The sequence below is a fragment of the Rhipicephalus microplus genome, chromosome X (assembly GCF_043290135.1).
Source record: "Rhipicephalus microplus isolate Deutch F79 chromosome X, USDA_Rmic, whole genome shotgun sequence".
Classification (NCBI taxonomy): domain Eukaryota; kingdom Metazoa; phylum Arthropoda; class Arachnida; order Ixodida; family Ixodidae; genus Rhipicephalus; species Rhipicephalus microplus.
Window position 1 is genome coordinate 325,102,236 of NC_134710.1, and position 22,694 is coordinate 325,124,929.

Below are 22,694 nucleotides of genomic sequence, written 5' to 3' on the forward strand. Positions count from 1 at the left end.
AGGGCATTTGGAGCATGAAGGTAGGTTGGCGTCACCATCCACATTTTCTTTTTGCGCAATTCCTGGTTTCCCAAGTGTCTTTTACTGGTGAGGGTGGCAGATTTGAAATTTAGTAGGGATAATTCACTTTTAGCTAAAATATTGTTCTCCTCATTAATGTTTAATTGCGTGTGTTGGCTCGTTGGTCTAGGGGTATGATTCTCACTTTGGGTGCGAGAGGTCCCAGGTTGATATCTCGGACGAGCCCGATTTCTTTTTTTCTATTTTTTTCAATAAAGTAGGGCGTTTGAAGCATGAAGGTAGCTTGGCATCGCCATCCACATTTTCCTTTTGGGTGAGGGCTCGTTTCCCGAGCATCTTTTACCGGTGAGGGTGGCGGTTTTGAAGTTTTGTATGGGTAATTTACTTCTAGCTAAAATATTGTTTTCCTCATTAGTGTTTATTTGCATGTGTTGGCTCATTGGTCTAGGGGTATGATTATCGCTTAGGGTGTAAGAGGTCCCGGGTTGCAATCCCGGACGAGCCCGATGTCTTTCTCAGTTTTTTTAATTTTTTAAAAATAGTGGGTTTGGAGCATGAAGTTAGGTTGGCGTTGCCATTCGCATTTTCCTTTTGCGCGATTCTTCTTTTTCCGAGCGTCTTTTCCCGGTCGAGATGTCGGTTTTGAAATAATTTAGGGCTAATTTACTTCTTGGAAAAACTTCTTGGATAATGTCATTTATCGCATTCCACTTTCATGCGGGTGTTGTTATATAGGCCAAACTGGAAGGTGTCTAAATGACCGCCTCCGAGAGCACAAAAATAATGTGCGCAACGCCAAAGAAGGTTTTTTGGCCATTCATTGCAGTTCCTGTGGTTGCACACCCCTGTTTGAAGAAACAACAATCATCGGCAGACATCAGGACATGCGTACTCGTGAAATCATTGAAGCCGCTCATATCGCAAAAGAAGGGTCGCTATGCATCAGCATGGCTTCCATCGGGTTATCGGCCAAAGAATTATCTTTTCTAGAAGAGCGCGTGTAACAATAACATGGAAGAATCTTTGTCATGCTGTAATTTTTTCAGTTTTCTTGTTTCTGTTGTTTTTTCCGTATATATTTTCCGCTTCTGTGTTAATAAAAATTCAGTTGCTAGTCAGCGCTTGTCTGTGTCCCCTCTTTAGTATTCCCGTCTTGTGTTCGCGCTGTACGTTCTTCATCATGCAATACCAACTAGCCCAAAGTTTCACTCTTCTAAATTTTGGGGCTAATTTACTTCTTGGAAAAACAGTAATTTCCTCATTAGTGTTAATTTGCATGTGTTGGCTGTTGGCCTAAGGGTATGATACTCGCTAAGGGTGTGAGAGGTCCCGGGTTCATATTCCGGAGGAGCCTGTTGTGTTTTTCAGTTTTTAATGTTTTTTTTCAAATGTAGAGCGTTTTGTGCGAGAAGATAGGTTGGTTATGCCATCCACATTTTTCTTTCCGCGATTCCCTTTTTCCCGAGCGTCTTTTCTCGGTGACTGTGGCAGTTTTGAAATTTTTGAGGGGTAATTACCTTCTAACAAAAACATTGTTTTCTTCATTAGTGTTACTTCACATGTATTGGCTCGTTGGTTCTGTGTACTTTACTGGTGATAATGTCATTCATTAAAGAAAAAAAAAGTATGCTTGGTAATTTAGGGGTATGATTCTCGCTTAAGGTGAGAGGTCCCGGGTCCAAATCCCGGACGAGCCCAAGCTTTTCTTCAGTTTTGTAACTTTTTTTAAAAAAAAAGTAGGACGTTTGGAGCATGAAGCTAGGTTGGCGTCGCCATCCGCATTTTCTGTTTACGCGAATCCTCGTTTCCCAAGTGTCTTTTACTGGTGACGGTGGCAGATTTGAAATTTAGAAGGGGTAATTCACTTCTAGCTAAAACATTGTTCTACTCATTATTGTTTATTTGCGTGTGTTGGCTCGTTGGTGTAGGGGTGTGATTTTCGCTTTGGGTGCGAGAGGTCCTGGGCTCACATCCCGGACGAGGCCGATTTAGTTTTATTTTATATATTTTTTTTCAATAAAATAGGGCGTTTGAAGCTTCAAGGTAGCTTGGCATCGCTATCCACATTTTTCTTTTGCGCGATTGCTCGTTTCCCGAGCATCTTTTACCGTTGAGGGTGGCGGTTCTGAAGTTTTATATGGTTAATTTACTTCTAGCTAAACTATTGTTTTCCTCATTAGTGTTTATTTGCATGTGTTGGCTCGTTGGTCTAGGGGTATGATTAACGCTTAGGGTGTGAGAGGTCCCGGATTGATATCCCGGACGTGCGCGATGTCTTTTTCAGTTTTTTTATATTTTTTAAAAAAGTGGGTTTGGAGCAAGAAGTTAGGTTGGCGTTGCCATTCGCATTTTCCTTTTGCGTGATTCTTCTTTTTCTGAACGTATTTTCTCGGTGGAGATGTCGGTTTTAAAATATTTTAGGGCTAATTTTCTTCTTGGAAAAACAGTGTTTTCCTCATTATTGTTATTTTGCATGTGTTGGCTGTTGGTCTAAGGCTATGATACTCGCTAAGGGTGCGAGAGGTCTCGGGTTCATTTTCAGGAGGAGCCTGTTGTGTTTTTCAGTTTTTAATGTTTTTTTTCAAATGTAGAGCGTTTGGAGCGAGAAGATAGGTTGGCGTTGCCATCCACATTTTCCTTTTGCGCGATTCTCTTTTTCTCGAGCGTCTTTTCTCGATGACTGTGGCAGTTTTGAAATATTTTAGGGGTAAACAACTTCTAACAAAATTACAGTTTTCCTCATTAGTGTTGCTTCGCATGTGTTGGCTCGTTGGTCTAGGAGTATGATTCTTGCTTAGCGTGCGAGAGGACCTGGGTTCAAATCCCGGACGAGCCCAAGGTTTTTTCAGTTTTATAAACTTTTTTAAAAGTAGGGCGTTTGGAGCATGAAGCTAGGTTGGCGTCACCATCCACATTTTCTTTTTGCGCGATTTCTGGTTTCCCAAGTGTCTTTCAATGGTGAGGATGGCAGATTTGAAATTTAGTAGGGGTAATTCACTTTTAGCTAAATTATTGTTGTCCTCTATAATGTTTATTTGCGTGTTTTGGCTCGTTGGTCTAGGGGTATTATTCTCGCTTTGGGTACGTGAGGTCCCGGGTTTTAAGCCCGGACGAGCCTGACTACTTTTTCAATTGTATATTTTTTTTCAATAAGGTAGGGCGTTTGAAGCACGAAGGTAGCTTGGCATCGCCATCCACATTTTCCTTTTGCGCGATTGCTCGTTTCCCGAGCATCTTTTACCAGTGAGGGTGGCGGTTTTGAAGTTTTGTATATGTAATTTACTTCTAGCTAAAATATTGTTTTTTTCATTAGTGTTTATTTGCATGTGTTGGCTCGTTGGTCTAGGGGTATGATTATCGCTTAGGGTGTGAGAGGTCCCGGGTTGCAATCCCGGACGAGCCCGATGTCTTTTTCAGTTTTTTTAATTTTTTAAAGTGTAGTGGTTTTTTAGCATGAAGTTAGGTTTGCGTTGCCATTTGCATTTTCCTTTAGCGCGATTCTTCTTTTTCCGAGCGTCTTTTCCCGGTGGAGATGTCGGTTTTGAAATATTTTAAGGCTAATTTACTTCATAGAAAAACAGTGTTTTCCTCATTAGTGTTAATTTGCATTTGTTGGCTGTTGGTCTAAGGGTATGATACTCGCCAAGGGTGCGAGAGGTCCCGGGTTCAAATCCCGGACGAGCCCAAGCTTTTGTAGTTTTTATAATCTTTTCAAAAGTAGGGCACTTGGAGCATGAAGCTAGGTTGGTGTCACCATCCACATTTCCTTTTTGCGCGATTCCTCGTTTTCCAAGTGTCTTTTACTGGTGAGGGGGGCAGATTTGAAATTTAGTAGAGATAATTCACTTTTAGCTAAAATATTGTTCTCCTCAATAATGTTTAATTGCGTGTGTTGACTCGTTGATCTAGGGGTATGATTCTCGCTTTGGGTGCGAGAGGTCCCAGGTTCAAATCCCGGACGAGCCCGATTTATTTTTCAATTTTATATTTTTTTCAATGAAGTATGGCGTTTGAAGCATCAACGTAGCTTGGCATCGCCATCCATATTTTCCTTTTGCGCGATTCCTCGCTTCCCGATCAGCTTTTACCGGTGAGGGTGGTGGTTTTGTAGTTTTGTATGGGTAATTTACTTCTAGCTAAAATATTGTTTTTTATTAGTGTTTATTTGCAAGTGTTGGCTTGTTGGTCTAGAGGTAGGATTATCGCTTAGGGTGTGAGAGGTGCCGGGGTGTCAATCCCGGACGCGCCTGATGTATTTTCAGTTTTTTTACTTTTTTAAAAATAGTGGGTTTGGAGCATGAAGTTAGGTTGGCGTTGCCATTCGCATTTTCCTTTAGCGCGATTCTTCTTTTTCCGAGCGTCTTTTCCCGGTAGAGATGTCGGTTTTGAAATATTTTAAGGCTATTTTACTTCATGGAAAAACAGTGTTTTCCTCATTAGTGTTAATTTGCATTTGTTGGCTGTTGGTCTAAGGGTATGATACTCGCCAAGGGTGCGAGAGGTCCCGGGTTCAAATCCCGGACGAGCCCAAGCTTTTGTAGTTTTTATAATCTTTTCAAAAGTAGGGCACTTGGAGCATGAAGCTAGGTTGGCGTCACCATCCACATTTCCTTTTTGCGCGATTCCTCGTTTTCCAAGTGTCTTTTACTGGTGAGGGGGGCAGATTTGAAATTTAGTAGGGGTAATTCACTTTTAGCTAAAATATTGTTCTCCTCAATAATGTTTAATTGCGTGTGTTGACTCGTTGATCTAGGGGTATGATTCTCGCTTTGTGTGCGAGAGGTCGCAGGTTCAAATCCCGGACGAGCCCGATTTATTTTTCAATTTTATATTTTTTTTCAATGAAGTATGGCGTTTGAAGCATCAACGTAGCTTGGCATCGCCATCCATATTTTCCTTTTGCGCGATTCCTCGCTTCCCGAGCAGCTTTTACCGGTGAGGGTGGTGGTTTTGTAGTTTTTTATGGGTAATTTACTTCTAGCTAAAATATTGTTTTTTTATTAGTGTTTATTTGCAAGTGTTGGCTCGTTGGTGTAGAGGTAGGATTATCGCTTAGGGTGTGAGAGGTGCCGGGGTGTCAATCCCGGACGCGCCTGATGTATTTTCAGTTTTTTTACTTTTTTAAAAATAGTGGGTTTGGAGCATGAAGTTAGGTTGGCGTTGCCATTCGCATTTTTCTTTTGCGCGATTCTTTTTTTTCCGAGCGTCTTTTTCCGGTGGAGATGTCGGTTTTGAAATAACTTAGGGCTAATTTACTTGTTAGAAAAATACTGTTTTCCTCATTATTGTGAATTTGCATGTGTTGGCTGTTGGTCTAAGGGTATGATACTTGCTAAGGGTGCGAGAGGTCCCGGGTTCATATTCAGGAGGAGCCTGTTGTGTTTTTAAGTTTTTATAGTTTTTTTTCAAATAAGAGCGTTTGGAGCGAGAAGATAGGTTGGTGTTGCCATCCATATTTTCCTTTTGCGCGATTCCCTTTTTCCCGAGCGTCTTTTCTCGGTGACTGTGGCAGTTTTGAAATTTTTGAGGGGTAATTAACTTCTAACAAATACATTGTTTTCTTCACTAGTGTTACTTCGCATGTGTTGGCTCGTTGGTTCTGTTTACTTTGCTGATGATAATGTCATTCAATAAAGAAAAAAAAAGTTGGCTCGTTGGTCTAGGGGTATGATTCTCGCTTAAGGTGCGAGAGGTCCCGGGTCCAAATCCCGGACGAGCCCAAGTTTTTCTTCAGTTTTGTAATTTTTAAAAAAAAAAGTAGGACGTTTGGAGCGTGAAGCTAGGTTGGCGTCGCCATCCGCATTTTCTTTTTGCGTGAATCCTCGTTTCACAAGTGTCTTTTACTAGTGACGGTGGCAGATTTGAAATTTAGTAGTGGTAGTTCACTTCTAGCTAAACTATTGTTCTCCTCATTATTGTTTATTTGCGTGTGTTGGCTCGTTGGTCTAGGGGTATGATTCTCGCTTTGGGTGTTAGAGGTCCCGGGTTCAAATCCCCGACGATCCCAATTTAATTTTAATTTTATAAATTTTTTTTCAATAAAATAGGGCGTTTGAAGCTTCAAGGTAGCTTGGAATCGCTATCCACATTTTTTTTTCGCGATTGCTCGTTTCCCGAGCATCTTTTACCGGTGAGGGTGGCGGTTTTGAAGTTTTATATGGGTAATTTACTTCTAGGTAAATGATTGTTTTTTTCATTAGTGTTTATTTGCATGTGTTGGCTCGTTGGTCTAGGAGTATCATTATCGCTTAGAGTGTGAGAGGTCCCGGGTTGCAATCCCGGACGAGCTCGATGTCTTTTTCAGTTTTTTTTTAATTTTTTAAAAATAGTGGGTTTGGAGCATGAAGTTAGGTTGGCGTTGCCATTCGCATTTTCCTTTTGCGCGATTCTTGTTTTTCCGAGCGTCTTTTTTCGGTGGAGATGTCGGTTTTGAAATATTTTAGGGCTAATTTACTTCATGGAAAAACAGTGTTTTCCTCAATAGTGTTACTTTGCAAGTGTTGGCTGTTGGTCTGAGGGTATGATACTTGCTAAGGGTGCGAGAGGTCCCGGGTTCATATTCCGGAGAAGCCTGTTGTGTTTTTCAGTTTTTAATGTTTTTTTCAAATGTAGAGCGTTTGGAGGGACAAGATAGGTTGGCGTTGCCATCCACATTCTCTTTTTGCGTGATTCCCTTTTTCCCGGGCGTCTTTTCTCGGTGACTGTGACAGTTTTGAAATTTTTTAGGGGTAAACAACTTCTAACAAAATTACTGTTTTCCTCATTAGTGTGACTTCGCACGTGTTGGCTCGTTGGTCTAGGGGTATAATTCTCGCTTAGGGTGCGAGAGGTTCCGGGTTCAAATCCCGGACGATCCCAACATTTTTTCAGTTTTATAAGTTTTTTTAAAGTAGGGCGTTTGGAGCATGAAGCTAGGTTGGCGTCACCATCCACATTTTCTTTTTGCGGAATTCCTGGTTTCCCAAGTGTCTTTTACTGGTGAGGATCGCAGATTTGTAATTTAGTAGGGATATTCACTTTTAGCTAAAATATTGTTCTCCTCATTAATGTTTAATTGCGTGTGTTGGCTCGTTGGTCTAGGGGTATGATTCTCGCTTTGGGTGCGAGAGGTCCCGGGTTCAAATCCCGGACGAGCCCAATTTATTTTTAATTTTATAATTTTTTTCAATAAAATGGGGCGTTTGAAGCTTCAAGGTAGCTTGGCATCGCTATCCACATTTTTCTTTTGCGCTATTGCTCGTTTCCCGAGCATCTTTTATCGGTGAGGGTGGCGGTTTTGAAGTTTTGTATGGGTAATTTACTTCTAGCTAAAATATTGTTTTTTTTCATTAGTGTTCCCCGCAGGGGCGCCTGCGCAAGTAGGCGTTTGGTGTGTAGCGACACCACGGACCCGAGCTAACGGGAGAGTTTCTACTCCCTCCCACGCCTAGCCGTGCGTGGCTTTGCCGTGTCCGGGGAAAAGGGAATCCTGGGGGTTGAGCCGACGCTGGGTGATTGGAACTTTAAGGCCCCCCGGCAGAGGCAACACAACCCTTTTGCCCCGGCTTCACGTAGACGGCACCCTTGGGCTGACCCACCCAGGGGAAATCGGCAGTCGCCTTTTCCTATCTCTCTCTCCCTACATCTTCGTCTCTCTTAGTTTTTTAGCTTTCCTGTCTACTTATCTCTTCTGCTTACTTCCAATTTTCTCGGCGGCAAGGGTTAACCCTGTGCAAATAGCCTACCTTGGCCTATGCGCATTGGGTTATAGCAGGGTTGTACGGCTGACGTCTGCAAGCTTTTTGCATCCGCAAACTTGCAGCGTCCCCTTGTTGGGCTCTGTGGTGGGTGGCCGCCAACGCTGCTGAACAACATACAATTAGCATGCAGAAAGCATTTTCTTTACTTAGTGATCGTGCCTCCTCAAAACGGGTACGCACCGAAGACATCAATTTTTTCATCCGGCCAAGACAAATGTTTCCTCGTTTCCACGTTATACACTGTGAAAAAACTAACAAGCAAGCCAGAACTGTATCCCCCTTCATAGTGGCTAGATGCTTAACTGAAACTCTCGGTGCTGAGTACAAGGTTACCAAAATGGCCAGCGGAGATCTACTTCTTGAGATACGTGACAAAGACCAATTCGATAAGCTGAACACCCTCACAACGTTTGGAGACACACCAATCAGTATTACGCCACACAGGTCCATGAACTCATCTCGCGGGGTCGTATCGGACGTAGATTTGCTTGATCTGACCGAAGCTGAACTTCTGGAAGGATGGAAGAGCCAGAACGTGACAAACGTACAGCGTATTAAGATCAGAAGAGATCAAAAGGACATCTCAACCAAACACTTAGTACTGACCTTTGCTTCGAGCGATTTGCCGGAAACTATTCAGACTGGGTACACAAAGACATCCGTGAGACCATATATTCCCAACCCCCGCCGTTGCTTCCAATGTCAGAGATATGGCCACGGCTCGCAAAGCTGTCGTGGCCGGAAAACTTGTGCTCTGTGGGGAGTCGTGGGCCATGCGTCCGACAACTGCGAAGCACCTGCACACTGTGTGAACTGTGGCGGTAATCATGCTGCGTACTCACGATCCTGTTCTTTCTGGAAAAAAGAAAAAGAGATCATCACTTTAAAGATAAAAGAAAACATTACATTTAAAGAAGCAAGAAAAAGAGTCTCGCCATTTTATGGCCCCACATATGCTGATGCGGCGCGCCAGGGGGCAGTGTCGCACCAGCCTTCGCCACTCCTTCGGCCTGCGCAGAGCGAGCCACTGGCTGTGGCGCCTGCCCCCAAGGCGGCAGTAGTTGAGTCTACTCCGCCTACTATTGAACATAGACCAGAGACTCCAGGGTCCTCGGGTCTCAAGGCCTCACCTCGCCAGGCGAGGCCCAAGCTTCGAAAAACCAGCTCACATGAGCGGGCATCCAGTGCCTCCGAGGAGGCAATGGATACGGCGGCACCCCTTGTGCCAAAAGAACGGCGCGGCTCTTTGGAGCGCGCCAAGGGAACTAAAAAGCTCATAACAGGGCCTGATAATAGCCCTGTTATTTGAGCTTGACCTTTCAGCTTAAACAAGTCACTCCCTTAACGTACACACAGCACTACTTTACTTCCAATATGGAAACACAAATTATACATTGGAACGTCAGAGGACTGCTTAGGAACCTCGACGACGTCCAAGAGCTTTTATAGAAACACTCACCTCAAGTGCTGTGTGTACAGGAAACACACCTAAAATCCTCCAATACAAATTTTTTACGTGCTTACGTCATATACCGAAAGGACCGAGATGATGCTGTTGCGTCATCCGGTGGCGTAGCCATTATTATTAACCAAGGAGTAGCGTGTACACATTTACCACTCCAGACATCCCTTGAGGCAGTGGCTGTTCGAGTGGTACTTTTAAACAAACTCGTCACCATCTGCTCTTTGTGTGTAACTCCCCACCACCGTCTTAAAAGACGTGAATTCAGTCTTTAATAGACGAACTGCCTGAACCCTATTTGCTTCTTGGCGACCTAAATGCACATAGTGGACTCTGGGGCGATTCTCGCTGTGATGCACGAGGTCGTCTCATTGAACAATTTCTCTTCTCTTCCGGTGCCTGTTTGTTGAATAGGAAAGAGCCAACATACTATAATGTTGCCAACAAAACTTACTCGTCTATAGACCTCAGCATCGTATCACCTTCACTCCTACCCCTACTTAAATGAAAAATCATAAATAATCTATATGGAAGTGACCATTTTCCTGTAGTGTTGAGTTCACAAACAACATATGAATGTCCTCTACATGTTCCCAAATGGCTGATAAACAAAGCAGACTGGGAACAGTTCCACAACACTACACGTTTCAGTTGGACAGACATATGTAGGTTAAACATAGATGAAGCTGTGAAGTACTTCACAGCTTTTCTAACTGACGCAGCAGCCAGGTGCATACCGCAAACATCTGGAATGCCCGGCAAACGACACGTCCCATGGTGGAACACGGAGTGTCGTAATGCGCGAAAGGAACAGAACAGGGCATGGAGATTGCTGCGCAACTCGCCAACAGCGGAAAATCTTGACACCTTCAAGAAAATAAAGTCTCAAGGAAGGAGAACGCGTCGGCAGGCCAGAAGAGAAAGCTGGCAGAAGTTTTTGTCAGGGATCAATTCATACACACAGGAGACAAAAGTCTGGAACATGGTCGGTAGGATAGCAGGGAAACAAGTACACACACTTCCGCTCGTAAACACTCAATGTGATACCTTGGAAGATCAGGCAAACTTCCTCGGGGCACACTTTGAACGGGTATCCAGCTCGTCCCACTATACTGATACTTTCCAAAAATACAGAACAAGAATAGAAAAGCAGAAACTCGAACACAAATCCACTAGATACGAGGCATATAACCAAGCTTTCAGTCTAGCGGAGCTTCGAACATCTCTAAACTTCTGCAGCTCTTCTGCCCCAGGTTCGGACCGTGTGGTGTATGAAATGCTAAAAAACCTACCAGCCGAAACACGAAAAACCCTACTTTGTTTGTACAATGCTATCTGGTTTTCTGGCACTATCCCTACCTCCTGGAAAGAGGCTATTAATATTCTCATTTTGAAAGAGGGCAAGGACCCTTCTTTAGCTTCAAGTTATAGGCCTATTGCACTTACAAGCTGCTTGTGCAAAGTCTTCGAAAAAATGATAAACTGCCGACTTGTACATTTTCTTGAAACAAATTATTTGCTCGACCCATTTCAGTGCGGGTTCCGAGAAAGTAGATCCACCACAGACCACGTTGTTCGTATCGAGACACAGATCAGAGACGCGTTCGTTCATAAACAATATTTTCTCTCTGTGTTCCTCGATAAAGAAAAGGCTTATGATACTACATGGCGTTACGGAATTCTAAGAGACCTGTCCCACCTTGGTGTGCGCGGAAGAATGTTTCATATAATCGAAAGTTACCTGTCAAACCGGACATTCCGTGTCCGTCTGGGCAGTGTGCTCTCCCAAACATTTGTCCAGGAAACAGGCGTGCCACAAGGTGGTGTGCTTAGTTGCACACTTTTTAATATTAAAATGAATTCTTTGCACTTGTCCATTCCCCGCAATATGTTCTATTGTACATATGTCGACGACGTTCAGCTTGGCTGCAAGTCATGCAACTTGGCCATGTGTGAGCGGCAGGTTCAGCTGGGTTTAAATAAGATCTCCAAATGGGCAGATGAAAACGGATTTTGACTTAACCCACAAAAAAGCACGTGTGTCTTGTACTCTTGAAAGAGAGGCATGCACTCGGAACCCGACATTCAACTGAACGGGCAACAACTGTCCGTCAAAGCCGACCATAAATTCTTAGGCTTAATCTTGGACAACAAGTTGACCTTCGTACCCCACATAAAGTATTTAAAAACAAAATGTTTAAAAGCCATGAATGTTATAAAAGTGTTGTCACGTACTACGTGGGGTAGTGACAGGAAATGCCTCATGAACCTGTATAGAAGCCTTATTCACACCCGCTTAGATTATGGGGCCATTATGTATCAGTCTGCAACTCAAAGTGCTTTAAAGATGCTGGACCCCGTGCACCATTTGGGCATCCGCCTTTCTACGGGTGCTTTTCGCACCAGCCCCGTGGAAAGCCTTTATGTTGAGTCAAATGAGTGGTCACTTCATCTGCAGAGAACTTATATGTCTTTTGTTTATTTCCTTAAGGTGAAAGCAGATAAAAAGCACCCCTCATACTCTACTATTAATGATTTGTCGAGCTCATTTCTGTTTCAAAACAGGCCTTCGATGAGGCAGCCCTTCTCAGTTCGCCTGAAAAGTCTAGCCGAGGAAACTGGAGTGTCACTCGAACACAGTTTAATGGCTCCTGTACCATACCCGCCACCGTGGCAGTGGCAGACTATAGATTGCAATGTGTCTTTTTTAGAAGTTACTAAACATGCGCCTATTGCCCATATTCGAACATACTTCTTGGAACTTCAACACAAATACACACGTCCTGAGTTTTTTACAGATGCCTCTAAGTCTAACTCCTCTGTGTCCTACGCTGCTGTTGGCCCTTCCTTTTCGGATGCTGGCACTCTACATCCAGGCACAAGTATCTTCAAAGCGGAAGCTTACGCGATACTTGTGGCAGCTAAACACATCAAACAATCACAAATACAAAAAGCAGTAATTTATACAGACTCCCTCAGTGTGGTAACGGCTCTGCACAGTCTTAAAAAACAAAAAAACCCTGTCCTCGTTTCACTTTACTCTATTTTATGCACCCTCTACACACTCAACAGACATGTTGTTGTGTCCAGGGTGCCAGGGCACCGTGAGATTCAAGGCAACGTGATGGCGGATCAGCTTGCTGCATCCGCCCACGAAAGCACCGCCATTACACCGACATCAATCCCGGCCCTTGATCTTAAGCCGTCTCTCAAACGAAAACTCAGGGACTACTGGCAGAGCAAGTGGGATACACACACACAGAACAAACTACACGTTATCAAGCCACACCTTGGCCATTGGCCACCAGTATCAAAATCACGTCTAACAGAGGTAACACTAACAAGACTCCGGATAGGGCACACATACACGACACACACACATCTTTTGTCCGGTGGTGATCCACCATTATGTGATAAATGTGGTGAGGCATTAACAGTTCTTCACGTTTTAATTCAATGTAAACATTTAGACACTCTAAGAACCCAACACTTCCCGCTATCCTACCGACAACATATACCTTTACACCCTGCAATGTTCGTCGGTAGGGAACCGCTTTTTAGTCACAAATCATTATTAGCTTTTTTAAAGGAAATTCATAATTTTCATATCATATACCCGGGCATACCGTAGCACGACCTCTCTAGAGAGGTTTTTGCTGCGGTGGTTACACAGGAAAGCACTTGCCACACGGCCCTTGCACGCAAGGTTACTAACGTGTGAGGTACTTGTGCTATTGCCATACATGTCCACCAACGTTTTTCATTATCACAAACTTTTGTCACCTATTCACACCACACACACCATTCACGGCATGGTCATGATTTTATTACTTGTATGTTTTTACCCCCTTTACTGCGAGGAATTTTATGGCCCTTATACAGCCGCTAATCACAACCATTATCCACATTCCTGTCTCATGAACTGGCGCTCTTTGGCCATCAAATGGCCCTTGCGCCAAAAACACCATATATCATTTTTCATTAGTGTTTATTTGCAGGTGTTGGCTCGTTGGTCTAGGGGTATGATTATCGCTTAGGGTGTGAAAGGTCCCGGGTTGCAATCCCGGATGAGCCCGATGTCTTTATCAGTTTTTTAATTTTTTAAAATGTAGTGGGTTTGGAGCATGAAGTTAGGTTGGCGTTGCCATTCGCATTTTCCTTTTGCGCGATTCTTCTTTTTCCGAGTGTCTTTTCCCGGTGGAGATGTCGGTTTTGAAATATTTTAGGGCTAATTTACTTCATGGAAAAACAGTGTTTTCCTCATTAGTGTTAATTTGCATGTGTTGGCTGGTGGTCTAAGGGTATGATACTCGCTAATGGTGCTAGAAGTCCCGGGTTCATATTCCGGAGGAGCCTGTTGTGTTTTTCAGTTTTTAATGTTTTTTTCAAATGTAGAGCCTTTGGAGGGATAAGGTCGGTTGGCATTGCCATTCACATTTTCCTTTTGCGTGATTCCCTTTTTCCCGAGCGTCATTTCTCGGTGACTGTGGCAGTTTTGAAATTCTTTAGGAGTAAACAACTTCTAACAAAATTACTGTTTTCCTCATTAGTTTTATTTCGCATGTGTTGGCTCGTTGGTCTAGGGGTATGATTCTCGCTTAGGGTACGAGAGGTCCCGGGTTCAAATCCCGGACGAGACCAAGTTTTATAATTTTTTTAATAGTAGGGCGTTTGGAGCATGGAGCTCGGTTGGCGTCACCATGCACATTTTCTTTTTGCGCGATTCCTAGTTTCCCAAGTGTCTTTTACTGGTGAGGGTGGCAGATTTAAAATTTAGTAGGGGTATTTCACTTTTAGCTAAAGTATTATTCTCCTCATTAATGTTTGGTTGCGTTTGTTGGCTCGTTGGTCTAGGGGTATTATTCTTGCTTTTAGTGCGAGAGGTCCCGGGTTCAAACCGCGGACAAGCCTGACTTCTTTTTTATTTTATATTTTTTTTCAATAAAGTAGGGCGTATGAAGCATGAAGGTAGCTTCGCATCGCTATCCACATTTTTCTTTTGCGCGATTGCTCGTTTGCCGAGCATCTTTTACCGGTGAGGGTGGCGGTTTTGAAGTTTTGTATGGGTAAGTTACTTCCAGCTAAAATATTGTTTTTTATTAGTGTTTATTTGCATGTGTTGGCTCGTTGGTCTAGGAGTATGATTATCGCTTAGGGTGTGAGAGGTCCCGGGTTGCAATCTCGGACGAGCCCGATGTCTTTTTCAGTTTTTTTAATTTTTTAAAATGTAGTGGGTATGGAGCATGAAGTTATGTTGCCGTTGCCATTCGCATTTTCCTTTGCGCGATTCCCTTTTTCACGAGCGTCTTCTCTCGGTGACTGTGGCAGTTTTGAAATTTTTTAGGGGTAACTAACTTGTAACAAAATTACTGTTTTCCTCAATAGTGTTACTTCGCATGTGTGGGCTCGTTGGTCTAGGGGTATAATAATTCTCGCTTAGGGTGCGAGAGATCCCGGTTTCAAATCCCGGACGAGACCTAGTTTTTTTAGTTTTTATAATTTTTTTAAAAGTAGGGCGTTTGGAGCATGAAGCTAGGTTGGCGTCACCATCCACATTTTCTTTTTGGCGATTCCTTGTTTCCCAAGTGTCTTTTACTGGTGAGGGTGGCAGATTTGAAACTTAGTAGGGGTAATTCACTTTTAGCTAAAATATTGTTCTCCTCATTAATGTTTATTTGCGTTTGTTGGCTAGTTGGTCTTGGGGTATGATTCTCGCTTTGGGTGCGAGAGGTCCCGGGTTCAAATCCCGGACGAGCCCGATTTATTTTTTAATTTTATATTTTTTTCAATAAAGTAGGGCCTTTGAAGCATGAAGGTAGCTAGGCATCGCCATCCACATTTTCCTTTTGCGCGATTGCTCGTTTCCCGAGCATCTTTTACCGGTGAGGATGGCGGATTTGAAGTTTTGTATGGGTAATTTACTTCTAGCTAAAATATTGTTTTCCTCATTAGTGTTTATTTGCATGTGTTGGCTCGTTGGTTTTGGGGTATGATTATCGCTTAGAGTGTGAGAGGTCCCGGGTTGCAATCCTGGACGAGCCCGATGTCTTTCTCAGTTTTTTTAATTTTTTAAAAAGTAGTGGGTTCGGAGCATGAAGTTAGTTTGGCGTTGCCATCCGCATTTTCCTTTTGCGCGATTCTTCTTTTTCCGAGCGTCTTTTTCCGGAGGAGATGTCGGTTTTGAAATATTTTAAGGCTAATTTACTTCTTGGAAAAACAGTATTTTCCTCATTAGTGTTAATTTGCATGTGTTGGCTGTTGGTCTAAGGGTATGATACTCGCTAAGGGTGCGAGATATCCCGGGTTCATATTTAGGAGGAGCCTGTTGTGTTTTTCAGTTTTTAATGTTTTTTTCAATTGTAGAGCGTTTGGAGCGAGAAGATAGGTTGGCTTTGCCATCCACATTTTCCTTTTGCGCGATTTCCTTTTTCCCGAGCGTCTTTTCTCGGTGACTGTGGCAGTTTTGAAATTTTTGAGGGGTAGTTAACTTCTATCAAAAACATTGTTTTCTTCATTAGTGTTACTTCGCATGTGTTGGCTCGTTGGTTCTGTGTACTTTACTGGTGATAATGTCATTCATTAAAGAAAAAAAAGTTGGCTCGTTGGTTTAGGTGTATGGTTCTCGCTTAAGGTGCGAGAGGTCCCGGGTCCAAATCCCGGACGAGCCCAAGCTTTTCTTCAGTTTTGTAATTTAAAAAAAAAGTAGGACGTTTGGAGCATAAAGCTAGGTTGGCGTCGCCATCCGCATTTTCTGTTTGCGCGAATCCTCGTTTCCCAAGGGTCTTTTACTAGTGACGGTGGCAGATTTGAAATTTAGAAGGGGTAATTCACTTCTAGCCAGAATATTGTTCTCCTCATTAATGTTTATTTGCGTGTGTTGGCTCGTTGGTGTAGGGGTATGATTTTCGCTTTGGGTGCGAGAGGTCCCTGGTTCTAATCCCGGACGAGCCCGATTGAGTTTTAATTTTATATTTTTTTTCAATAAAATAGGGCGTTTGAAGCTTCAAGGTAGCTTGGCATCGCTATCCACATTTTTCTTTTGCGCGATTGCTCGTTTCCCGAGCATCTTTTACCGTTGAGGGTGGTGGTTCTGAAGTTTTATATGAGTAATTTACTTCTAGCTAAAATATTGTTTTTTATTAGTGTTTATTTGCATGTGTTGGCTAGTTGGTCTTGGGGTATCATTATTGCTTAGAGTGTGAGAGGTCCCGGGTTGCAATCCCGGACGAGCCCGATGTATTTTTCGGTTTTTTTAATTTTTTGAAAATAGTGGGTTTGGAGCATGAAGTTAGGTTGGCGTTGCCATTCGCATTTTCCTTTTGCGCGATTCTTCTTTTTCCGAGCGTCTTTTTCCGGTGGAGACGTCGGTTTTGAAATATTTTAGGGCTAATTTACTTCATGGAAAAACAGTGTTTTCCTCATTAGTGTTAATTTGCATGTGTTGGCTGTTGGTCTAAGGGTATGATACTCGCTAAGGTTGCGAGAGGCCCCGGGTTCATATTTTGGAGGAACCTGTTGTTTTTTTCAGTTTTTAATGTTTTTTTCAAATGTAGAGCATTTGGAGGGACAAGATAGGTTGGTGTTGCCATCCACATTTTCCTTTTGCGCGATTCCCTTTTTCTCAAGCGTCTTTTCTCGATGACTGTGGCAGTTTTGAAATTTTTCAGGGGTAAACAACTTGTAACAAAATTGCAGTTTTCCTCAGTAGTGTTACTTTGCATGTGATGGCTCGTTGGTCTAGGGGTATGATTCTTGCTTAGAGTGCGAGAGGACCTGGGTTCCAATCCTGGACGAGCCCAAGTTTTTTCAATTTTTATAATTTTTTTAAAAGTAGGGCGTTTTGAGCAAGAAGCTAGGTTGGCGTCACCATCCACATTTTCTTTTTGCGCGATTCCTGGTTTCCCAAGTGTCTTTTACTGGTTAGGGTGGCAGATTTGAAATTTAGTAGGAGTATTTCACTTTTAGCTAAAATATTGTTCTCCTCATTATTGTTTATTCGTTTGTTGGCTCGTTGGTCTAGGGGTATGATTCTCGCTTCGGGTGCGAGAGGTCCCGGGTTCAAAGCCCGGACAAGCCCGATTTCTTTTTTATTTTATATTTTTTTTCAATAAAGTAGGGCGTTTGAAGCTTCAAGGTAGTTGGCATCGCTATCCACATTTTTCTGTTGCGCGATTGCTCGTTTCCCGAGCATCTTTCACCGCTGAGGGTGGCGGTTCTGAAGTTTTATATGGGTAATTTACTTCAAGCTAAAGTATTGTTTTTTTCATTAGTGTTTATTTGCATGTGTTGGCTCGTTGGTCTTGAGGTATCATTATCGCTTAGAGTGTGAGAGGTCCCGGGTTGCAATCCCGGGCGAGCCCGATGTCTTTTTCAGTTTTTTTAATTTTTTAAAAATAGTGGGTTTGGAGCAAGAAGTTTGGTTGGCGTTGCCATTCGCATTTTACTTTTGCGTGATTCTTCTTTTTCTGAACGTATTTTCCCGGTGGAGATGTCAGTTTTAAAATATTTTAGGGCTAGTTTTCTTCTTGGAAAAACAGTGTTTTCCTTATTATTGTTATTTTGCATGTGTTGGCTGTTGGGCTAAGGCTATGATACTCACTAAGTGTGCGAGAGGTCCCGGGTTCATTTTCAGGAGGAGCCTGTTGTGTTTTTCAGTTTTAATGTTTTTTTCAAATGTAGAGCGTTTGGAGCGAGAAGATAGGTTGGCGTTGCCATCCACATTTTCCTTTTGCGCGATTCCCTTTTTTTCAAGCGTCTTTTCTCGATGACTGTGGCAGTTTTGAAATTTTTCAGGGGTAAACAACTTGTAACAAAATTGCAGTTTTCCTCAGTAGTGTTACTTTGCATGTGATGGCTCGTTGGTCTAGGGGTATGATTCTTGCTTAGAGTGCGAGAGGACCTGGGTTCCAATCCCGGACGAGCCCAAGATTTTTTCAGTTTTATAATTTTTTTTAAAGTAGGGCGTTTGGAGCATGAAGCTAGGTTGGCGTCACCATCCACATTTTCTTTTTGCGCGATTTCTTGTTTCCCATGTGTCTTTCAATGGTGAGGATGGCAGATTTTTAATTTAGTAGGGATATTCACTTTTAGCTAAAATATTGTTCTCCTCATTGATGTTTAATTGCGTGTGTTGGCTCGTTGGTCTAGGGGTTTGATTCTCGCTTTGGGTGCGAGAGGTCCCGGGTTCAAAGCCCGGACGAGCCCGACTTCTTTTTTAATTTTATATTTTTTTTCAATAAAGTAGGGCGTTTGAAGCTCGAAGATAGCTTGGCATCGCCATCCACATTTTCCTTTTGCGCGATTGCTCGTTTCCCATGCATCTTTTACTGGTGAGGGTGGCGGTTTTGAAGTTTTGTATGGGTAATTTACTTCTAGCTGGAATATTGTTTTTTCATTAGTGTTTATTTGCATGTGTTGGCTCGTTGGTCTAGGGGTATGATTATCGCTTAGGGTGTGAGAGGTCCCGGGTTGCAATCCCGGACGAGCCCGATGTCTTTCTCAGTTTTTTTAATTTTTTAAAAAGTAGTGGGTTCGGAGCATGAAGTTAGGTTGGCGTTGCCATTCGCATTTTTCTTTTGCGCGATTCTTCATTTTTCATAGCGTCTTTTCCCGGTGGAGATGTCGGTTTTGAAATATTTTGGGGCCAATTTACTTCTTGGAAAAACAGTGTTTTCCTCATTAGTTCTAACTTGCATGTGTTGGCTGTTGGTCTAAGGGTATGATACTCGCTAAGGATGCGAAAGGTCCCGGGTTCAAAGCCCGGAGGTGCCCGACTTCTTTTTTAATTTTATATTTTTTTTCAATAAAGTAGGGCGTTTGAAGCACGAAGGTAGCTTGGCATCGCCATCCACATTTTCCTTTTGCGCGATTGCTCGTTTCCCGAGCATCTTTTACCGGTAAGGGTGGCGGTTTTGAAGTTTTGTATATGTAATTTACTTCTAGCTAAAATATTGTTTTTTTCATTAGTGTTTATTTGCATGTGTTGGCTCGTTGGTCTAGGAGTATGATTATTGCTTAGGGTGTGAGAGGTCCTGGGTTGCAATCCCGGATGAGCCCGATGTCTTTTTCAGTTTTTTTTTAATTTTTTAAAATGTAGTGGGTTTGGAGCATGAAGTTAGGTTTGCGTTGCCATTCGCATTTTCCTTTTGCGCGATTCTTCTTTTTCCGAGCGTCTTTTCCCAGTGGAGATGTCGGTTTTGAAATATTTTAAGGTTAATTTACTTCATGGAAAAACAGTGTTTTCCTCATTAGTGTTAATTTGCATGTGTTGGCTGTTGGTCTAAGGGTATGATACTCGCTAAGGGTGCGAGATATCCCGGGTTCATATTTAGGAGGAGCCTGTTGTGTTTTTCAGTTTTTAATGTTTTTTTCAATTGTAGAGCGTTTGGAGCGAGAAGATAGGTTGGCTTTGCCATCCACATTTTCCTTTTGCGCGATTTCCTTTTTCCCGAGCGTCTTTTCTCGGTGACTGTGGCAGTTTTGAAATTTTTGAGGGGTAGTTAACTTCTATCAAAAACATTGTTTTCTTCATTAGTGTTACTTCGCATGTGTTGGCTCGTTGGTTCTGTGTACTTTACTGGTGATAATGTCATTCATTAAAGAAAAAAAAGTTGGCTCGTTGGTTTAGGTGTATGGTTCTCGCTTAAGGTGCGAGAGGTCCCGGGTCCAAATCCCGGACGAGCCCAAGCTTTTCTTCAGTTTTGTAATTTAAAAAAAAAAGTAGGACGTTTGGAGCATAAAGCTAGGTTGGCGTCGCCATCCGCATTTTCTGTTTGCGCGAATCCTCGTTTCCCAAGGGTCTTTTACTAGTGACGGTGGCAGATTTGAAATTTAGAAGGGGTAATTCACTTCTAGCCAGAATATTGTTCTCCTCATTAATGTTTATTTGCGTGTGTTGGCTCGTTGGTGTAGGGGTATGATTTTCGCTTTGGGTGCGAGAGGTCCCTGGTTCTAATCCCGGACGAGCCCGATTGAGTTTTAATTTTATATTTTTTTTCAATAAAATAGGGCGTTTGAAGCTTCAAGGTAGCTTGGCATCGCTATCCACATTTTTCTTTTGCGCGATTGCTCGTTTCCCGAGCATCTTTTACCGTTGAGGGTGGTGGTTCTGAAGTTTTATATGAGTAATTTACTTCTAGCTAAAATATTGTTTTTTATTAGTGTTTATTTGCATGTGTTGGCTAGTTGGTCTTGGGGTATCATTATTGCTTAGAGTGTGAGAGGTCCCGGGTTGCAATCCCGGACGAGCCCGATGTATTTTTCGGTTTTTTTAATTTTTTGAAAATAGTGGGTTTGGAGCATGAAGTTAGGTTGGCGTTGCCATTCGCATTTTCCTTTTGCGCGATTCTTCTTTTTCCGAGCGTCTTTTTCCGGTGGAGGCGTCGGTTTTGAAATATTTTAGGGCTAATTTACTTCATGGAAAAACAGTGTTTTCCTCATTAGTGTTAATTTGCATGTGTTGGCTGTTGGTCTAAGGGTATGATACTCGCTAAGGGTGCGAGAGGCCCCGGGTTCATATTTTGGAGGAACCTGTTGTTTTTTTCAGTTTTTAATGTTTTTTTCAAATGTAGAGCATTTGGAGGGACAAGATAGGTTGGTGTTGCCATCCACATTTTCCTTTTGCGCGATTCCCTTTTTCTCAAGCGTCTTTTCTCGATGACTGTGGCAGTTTTGAAATTTTTCAGGGGTAAACAACTTGTAACAAAATTGCAGTTTTCCTCAGTAGTGTTACTTTGCATGTGATGGCTCGTTGGTCTAGGGGTATGATTCTTGCTTAGAGTGCGAGAGGACCTGGGTTCCAATCCTGGACGAGCCCAAGTTTTTTCAATTTTTATAATTTTTTTAAAAGTAGGGCGTTTTGAGCAAGAAGCTAGGTTGGCGTCACCATCCACATCTTCTTTTTGCGCGATTCCTGGTTTCCCAAGTGTCTTTTACTGGTTAGGGTGGCAGATTTGAAATTTAGTAGGAGTATTTCACTTTTAGCTAAAATATTGTTCTCCTCATTATTGTTTATTCGTTTGTTGGCTCGTTGGTCTAGGGGTATGATTCTCGCTTCGGGTGCGAGAGGTCCCGGGTTCAAAGCCCGGACAAGCCCGATTTCTTTTTTATTTTATATTTTTTTTCAATAAAGTAGGGCGTTTGAAGCTTCAAGGTAGTTGGCATCGCTATCCACATTTTTCTGTTGCGCGATTGCTCGTTTCCCGAGCATCTTTCACCGCTGAGGGTGGCGGTTCTGAAGTTTTATATGGGTAATTTACTTCAAGCTAAAGTATTGTTTTTTTCATTAGTGTTTATTTGCATGTGTTGGCTCGTTGGTCTTGAGGTATCATTATCGCTTAGAGTGTGAGAGGTCCCGGGTTGCAATCCCGGGCGAGCCCGATGTCTTTTTCAGTTTTTTTAATTTTTTAAAAATAGTGGGTTTGGAGCAAGAAGTTTGGTTGGCGTTGCCATTCGCATTTTACTTTTGCGTGATTCTTCTTTTTCTGAACGTATTTTCCCGGTGGAGATGTCAGTTTTAAAATATTTTAGGGCTAGTTTTCTTCTTGGAAAAACAGTGTTTTCCTTATTATTGTTATTTTGCATGTGTTGGCTGTTGGGCTAAGGCTATGATACTCACTAAGTGTGCGAGAGGTCCCGGGTTCATTTTCAGGAGGAGCCTGTTGTGTTTTTCAGTTTTAATGTTTTTTTCAAATGTAGAGCGTTTGGAGCGAGAAGATAGGTTGGCGTTGCCATCCACATTTTCCTTTTGCGCGATTCCCTTTTTTTCAAGCGTCTTTTCTCGATGACTGTGGCAGTTTTGAAATTTTTCAGGGGTAAACAACTTGTAACAAAATTGCAGTTTTCCTCAGTAGTGTTACTTTGCATGTGATGGCTCGTTGGTCTAGGGGTATGATTCTTGCTTAGAGTGCGAGAGGACCTGGGTTCCAATCCCGGACGAGCCCAAGATTTTTTCAGTTTTATAATTTTTTTTAAAGTAGGGCGTTTGGAGCATGAAGCTAGGTTGGCGTCACCATCCACATTTTCTTTTTGCGCGATTTCTTGTTTCCCATGTGTCTTTCAATGGTGAGGATGGCAGATTTTTAATTTAGTAGGGATATTCACTTTTAGCTAAAATATTGTTCTCCTCATTGATGTTTAATTGCGTGTGTTGGCTCGTTGGTCTAGGGGTTTGATTCTCGCTTTGGGTGCGAGAGGTCCCGGGTTCAAAGCCCGGACGAGCCCGACTTCTTTTTTAATTTTATATTTTTTTTCAATAAAGTAGGGCGTTTGAAGCTCGAAGATAGCTTGGCATCGCCATCCACATTTTCCTTTTGCGCGATTGCTCGTTTCCCATGCATCTTTTACTGGTGAGGGTGGCGGTTTTGAAGTTTTGTATGGGTAATTTACTTCTAGCTGGAATATTGTTTTTTCATTAGTGTTTATTTGCTTGTGTTGGCTCGTTGGTCTAGGGGTATGATTATCGCTTAGGGTGT

The 22,694-nt window shown here is 42.6% G+C and overlaps 9 non-coding genes across 9 annotated transcripts; all 9 read left to right on the forward strand.

Moving 5' to 3' along the window:
* The first annotated feature begins 5,669 nt into the window (after positions 1-5,669).
* On the forward strand, positions 5,670-5,741 carry TRNAL-AAG (transfer RNA leucine (anticodon AAG)). The gene has a single exon. It is a non-coding gene; the product is annotated as a tRNA-Leu (tRNA).
* Positions 5,742-7,086: 1,345 nt separating this feature from the next.
* Positions 7,087-7,158, forward strand: TRNAP-UGG (transfer RNA proline (anticodon UGG)). Its single transcript has one exon. It is a non-coding gene; the product is annotated as a tRNA-Pro (tRNA).
* Positions 7,159-13,790: 6,632 nt separating this feature from the next.
* Positions 13,791-13,863, forward strand: TRNAP-AGG (transfer RNA proline (anticodon AGG)). The gene has a single exon. It is a non-coding gene; the product is annotated as a tRNA-Pro (tRNA).
* A 3,364-nt stretch (positions 13,864-17,227) lies between these two features.
* On the forward strand, positions 17,228-17,299 carry TRNAP-CGG (transfer RNA proline (anticodon AGG)). Its single transcript has one exon. It is a non-coding gene; the product is annotated as a tRNA-Pro (tRNA).
* A 775-nt stretch (positions 17,300-18,074) lies between these two features.
* Positions 18,075-18,146, forward strand: TRNAS-AGA (transfer RNA serine (anticodon AGA)). The gene has a single exon. It is a non-coding gene; the product is annotated as a tRNA-Ser (tRNA).
* A 208-nt stretch (positions 18,147-18,354) lies between these two features.
* Positions 18,355-18,426, forward strand: TRNAP-UGG (transfer RNA proline (anticodon UGG)). The gene has a single exon. It is a non-coding gene; the product is annotated as a tRNA-Pro (tRNA).
* Positions 18,427-21,244: 2,818 nt separating this feature from the next.
* On the forward strand, positions 21,245-21,316 carry TRNAP-CGG (transfer RNA proline (anticodon CGG)). Its single transcript has one exon. It is a non-coding gene; the product is annotated as a tRNA-Pro (tRNA).
* Positions 21,317-22,091: 775 nt separating this feature from the next.
* TRNAS-AGA (transfer RNA serine (anticodon AGA)) lies at positions 22,092-22,163 on the forward strand. The gene has a single exon. It is a non-coding gene; the product is annotated as a tRNA-Ser (tRNA).
* A 208-nt stretch (positions 22,164-22,371) lies between these two features.
* TRNAP-UGG (transfer RNA proline (anticodon UGG)) lies at positions 22,372-22,443 on the forward strand. Its single transcript has one exon. It is a non-coding gene; the product is annotated as a tRNA-Pro (tRNA).
* Positions 22,444-22,694: the final 251 nt, after the last annotated feature.